We start from the raw sequence: 5,415 nt of genomic DNA on the forward strand, positions 1-5,415 counted from the left end.
TTTTTTTTTTAATCTAATTTTCTTTATATAGGAAGCAGCCTTTTTACGTCTTTGATCAATCATAACCTTTCCAAATCGCTCCCATGCTTCATTTGAACTGAAATCCTTTTTTGAAAAAGACTCTGACTGATTTTTGATCATAAAACAAAATTTTTTTGTTGGGGGAATGTCGACAACAGGTGATTTTCTAAACATTAGTAATACAATTAATAGTACAATTATTTTATAAAATGTTAAGCTATTTTGCAGTATAGAGAGTCTTTTTAGAAAAATTCTAATGTACCTTTTTATACTGTTTCTGGGACTTAAATGACCTATGTTGCCTATGTCGCCAAGTACTTGAGTAGGTACGTTGTTGATTGAAGAAGATAACTAACTTTTTTGATTAAAAGGGACAGCAGTTATGTTAAACGTCTCAAAGTTGTATATCCGTCAGTCTGCTGAAATGAATCATCATGGAAGTGGTCACTACATATGTTGGCTGTCTTACAAACTTTTGTCACATTAATGGCTTCCATCCATTTTTTTCTCAACTCAACATTATCAGGAAATCTATAATTGAAAATTAAATGTTAAATAATATTTTGCATTTTTGCATGAATTTTAGATTAAGTGATAATACACTCGTCAACAAAATTAACGCATAATCTGTTTTATCCTGCAAAACAAGGCAAATTTCGAGATACAATAACTTCATCAAAAATCATCGTATCGAAATTTTTAAAACAGCATTTTAAAGCTTGAAGGTTTGAAAAGTGGAGATTTCAAGCTTTAAAATGCTTTTTTAAAAATCTCAATACGATGATTTTCGACGAAGTTATTGTATCTCGAAATTTGCCTTGTTTTGCAGGATAAAACAGATTATGCGTTAATTTTGTTGACGAGTGTATTTTGGTAATAACCTAGCTGTGTACTTTGAATAAATAAATTAATAATAACAAACAACTCTAATGTCAAAAAACAATGCAAAGCTATAAAGGTCACACACACACAACCATACAACATAATTAAATTAATTTCATATTTTACGATTTTTATAACTGGCTTTGAATAAAAATTTATTAATTATTTGATAAACTTACTTGTGAAAACTTCGAGATTGCTCAAACGGAATAGGTTGTTTTTTACAAACAATACATGTTCTTGTCATTTTTACTTCTTTCACAATACTTTTCTCTTGGAAATAATCTTTGTTGCTTAAGCTATGTCAGCAAAGAGGTTATATGACTTCTTTGTCAGAGGCAAAACTTCCCCTCTTCGATGCCTTCCCACTCAGCTTTCAAAGTTCGATGCGCGCGCAACATTAGACAAAGATAAAGATGGCCATCCCATATTCTTTCTCTTTCCAATGTCTAACATTTCCCACTTACAGAGGCTCCTATGGCTCCCCTACTCTATGGATATAACCTCTTTGGGTACGACGGGGTACAATGAACTGTTACGCCAAAATTTTCCTTTACCAAGTATTAGAACTTTAAGGAGGAAATTGGAAAATTTTAAATTTAATAGTGGGATAAGTGAGGAAATTTTTTTATTTTCAAAGATTAAAGTTTCTCAATTTAAAAACCAAACAGATAAATATTGTGTGTTAGTGCTGGATGAAATGTCTATTACTCCGGGAAAATTTTACGACCATAGTTCCGGTACTGAGTATGGACATGTCACTATATCAGAGAAAGAACAAAAGAATATTGCAACTCATGCATTGTGTTTTATGTTAGCTGGATTGGCTAGTAGATGGAAGCAGACAGCATATTACTTTATAGGAACGACGCGATCACAGGAGATGTTTTGAAATTAATAGTAACCAAAATTATTTCAAAAGCGGAAAATATTGGCTTATCAGTTCAAGCTGTTATTTCAGATATGGGTAGTAACAATCAGTCAATGTGGAAGGAATTCAGCATAAAAATATCACGAATACAAATTAATTATTATTGCCAACATATTTGCGATGCAAATCGCAAATTATATTTTTGTTCGGATGTTCCGCATGCATTAAAAAATATTGTTTGTGGTTTTCTGCTGAAAAAAGTGTTCAAAATACCGCAATACTTCGTTGACAAGTATAATCTGCCAACTTGTGATGTTAGGGCTTCATACTTGTCTGATGTAATAAAAGAAGACGAAAATTGTGTTATAAAATTAGCTCCAAAAGTTAAGAAAGATTACGTAGAGGGAAATAAGTTTCATTTTCAAAAAATGAAAGTATCTTACGCTATGAGCATTATGAGCAATGAAGTTAGTTCGGCACTGCGATTTTTATATAATGACAATCCAAATGATGGACGTCAAAGTACCGCATAGTTTATTTCAGTTTTACGGTAATGGTTTGATTTAATGTCTAACCGAAAGTTATCATTGGCTTTAAGTAAATTAAAAAATGAAAAGTTCAAAGAAGTTATAGATTTTCTTAACGAAGTAATAATATTATTCAGAGACTTAGCTGTAGGAGATAAAGGTCATTGGAAACCGTTCCAAAGTGCTGTAATTTTATCCACCATGACTGTAATTGATTTATCACAATATCTTATAAATGATTGTGACTTTCTATTTCTTTTAACATCGCGTTTAACTCAAGATTGCCTAGAAAATCTATTTTCTGCTGTCAGAAGAAAAAACATAATTCCAAATGCTGTTCAAAATTTAAGAATAATTTAAAATTAATTACTATTGCTCAATATATGAAAGATATTAAAAACAGTAGTTACCAAGAAGATGACCGAGAGTATCTTTCAGAATTTTTAAATGTCATACAAAACCGTACTTCTAGTACTCACGACACAATCCGACCAGCAATTCGCACAGAGATTTACAATTACTGCAAAACATGCACTGTTACTTTAAACAATACAGATATAAACAAATTGCACTATATAGCTGGTTATTTAATAATGAATATTTTCAAAAATGAAAATGCTTGCAAAGCATGTATATTTGCAACAGGAAATAAAAATGCAAATTTTTATTACTATAGTACATTAACGCATTAGAGCTCGTCAAAATAATATCTTATTTTTTACTAATGCAACAACATTACGTTTTTTCATTCAAATTGAGACAAAGTTTCGAATATTTCAAGAATATATGAACAATCACAAAGAAAGCGTCAACTTAAAGAAATTTTTTATGGAAATCTGCCAAGATATATCATTCACTCTTCCACCTTGTCACAATTTGAAAACTAAAATTATTTCACGATACTATACATTACGTATGAGATTATCATCTAAAAAAATGCCTGTGACAAAAAATATAACTTATTCTAGTAAGAGCATGGCAATGCATCATTGTGTTTGTGATTTAAACATTTTAAGGCATGATAAATATTTATTTTTAATAGTTTTTATAAAATTTATAATAATTTTTGCTTGTAAGTTTATATAAATTTATAATAAATTTGTTTAATATATACTCTCTTTGTGTTTCCCTTTTTTATTTTTTTTTTTAATCATAATTTTAGTCACTAAGAGTAAGAAACTAAATTATGTATTGTGTTTCAGATGGTACAATCATCACTTAGGAGTGATTTCATCAATATCGATTAGTTTAATAATTTTCAAATAATTTTCTTATTCAATATATTGAATAAAGTAATATTTCTTATTTTATTTAATATATTGAAAAAACTTATTATTATTGATGAAGATTTAAATTTGGACCACATTAATCATTGTAATTTTATATCACTGTGACTCTCTACATTAGCGTACTTTACAATATACATTTTTCGATTACGTCAATTTGTTACTAAAGATGACCAAAACATCTAATTTGTTAATAAAGTTCATTTTTTACATATGTATAACCTGTGTCGGCTTCTATATTGGCATGATTGGCTGCGTTCAGCAGAGAAAGCAGCTTTGCAACTGTTGTAAAATTCTGAAATATGATTGGTTTATACATTTAGATCCAGTGAGGAACTAAGTGCAAAACCAATCATATTTTTGCCAATAATCTGCACAAACTCAAGACCGTGTGTTTTATTAAGTCTTCTTAACTCACATTAAATATGAGGTTAGAAATTTGTGTTATTATGCGATAAGTTTTCATCAAAATAAACAAGTAGTAAAATCATTATTTGAATATAAAATATTCATATCACTTCAGATTTAGTATCACTATGTGTAAATGGAAAACAACTTTTATATTCGAATTTAATATGTTTTGCACGTTTTTGTCTATTTTAACCACAATTCTATATATATTTACGAAAAATAAACTTTCTAATAATTATTCTTTACAACTTTAATATAACAAAGTTATAACAAACAAGTAGTGTTATGTGATGTATCAAAATTGGCGTTGATATATTGGCGCGCATTTCCAAGATCACGTGATTTCCGGTTTCACAACATCATGCCGGGCTTTGGCCGATCTCTCCTTTTAGTATCTGTAGGCGAGACTGGCGACAACGTACACTAACCTAGTCACCAAAGGATACCATTCCTGCCGGTGCGTGTACATGGTGGACTTGATTATATACGTATTAGTTCTGTTTTGGTTTTGTGAGTTTTTACTAGTGCAGTGGAAAATGACAAAAAAAAAGTGAGTGCATATCCGAAAAAACGCGAAACTTTGAAAACTGTTTGCATTGTTTGGTCTTCGCACTTTTATGTCACATTCAGTATTATGAGAAATATTACTAATAATCGATGGAAAAACAATAACAAATGTCACCGGATTAATTTTGTACACAATATATGCACGATTTTAACTCTCCACCCTGCAATCTCTCTTCCTCCTCAACTCTAAGCCAATAGCCATTCGGTACGCTTAGATTGCAGTGCCATCTATAGGTATCTATAGATACAACAATCGAGGATCGGTTTTGGCCGCGTGTCCTGAACACGCAGTTCGGCCTCCTTATCTCTATTCTTCATGCCGTGACCCATGAATCTTCGGCAAAGTATACGCACTTATCAGACATGGTCTTGAAAACTTTGAGAGACAAATTAAAGACTGTCGAATTATTTATAATCGATGAAGTATCCATAATTTCGAATGTGACACTTATGTTTATCAATCTACAATTATGTGAAATCTTTGATACGACAGATACAGATGATGATTCCTTTGGCAGAAAACACATTTTCTGTTTGGAGACTTGTTGCAGCTTCCCCCTGTTATTAGTTATATATCAAAAAATTGTTTACACCAGATGTAGTTTGCACCAGATGTAGTACGCTTTAGTTTACTGAAAAATATGGTATATATGTATGTTGTCGAAACATGACTTTTTTCTAAAGTGAAATGGAATTTGTCAAAAAAATATATTGATTATATCGATATATTACTATGAATAATAAAATTTATTATCGTATTCGAAGAACTTTATGATATTTCAAAGAGTATCATTGTTACGTCCAGTGGACTCCACGATTTCTTCGTTTTACAATCGTTCGATCAATAAAA

The 5,415-nt window shown here is 30.5% G+C and overlaps 1 long non-coding RNA gene across 1 annotated transcript; it reads right to left on the reverse strand.

The window, feature by feature from the left end:
• Positions 1-26: 26 nt before the first annotated feature.
• On the reverse strand, positions 27-1,357 carry LOC108723957 (uncharacterized). The gene is made up of 3 exons (XR_001936669.1): positions 1,083-1,357; positions 284-552; positions 27-187 (listed from the first exon to the last, which is right to left on the reverse strand). It is a non-coding gene; the product is annotated as an uncharacterized lncRNA (long non-coding RNA).
• Between the last annotated feature and the right edge of the window lie 4,058 nt (positions 1,358-5,415).

This window comes from Mycetomoellerius zeteki, unplaced genomic scaffold (assembly GCF_001594055.1).
Source record: "Mycetomoellerius zeteki isolate Tzet28-1 unplaced genomic scaffold, Tzet1.0 scaffold256, whole genome shotgun sequence".
In the NCBI taxonomy this organism is placed as follows: domain Eukaryota; kingdom Metazoa; phylum Arthropoda; class Insecta; order Hymenoptera; family Formicidae; genus Mycetomoellerius; species Mycetomoellerius zeteki.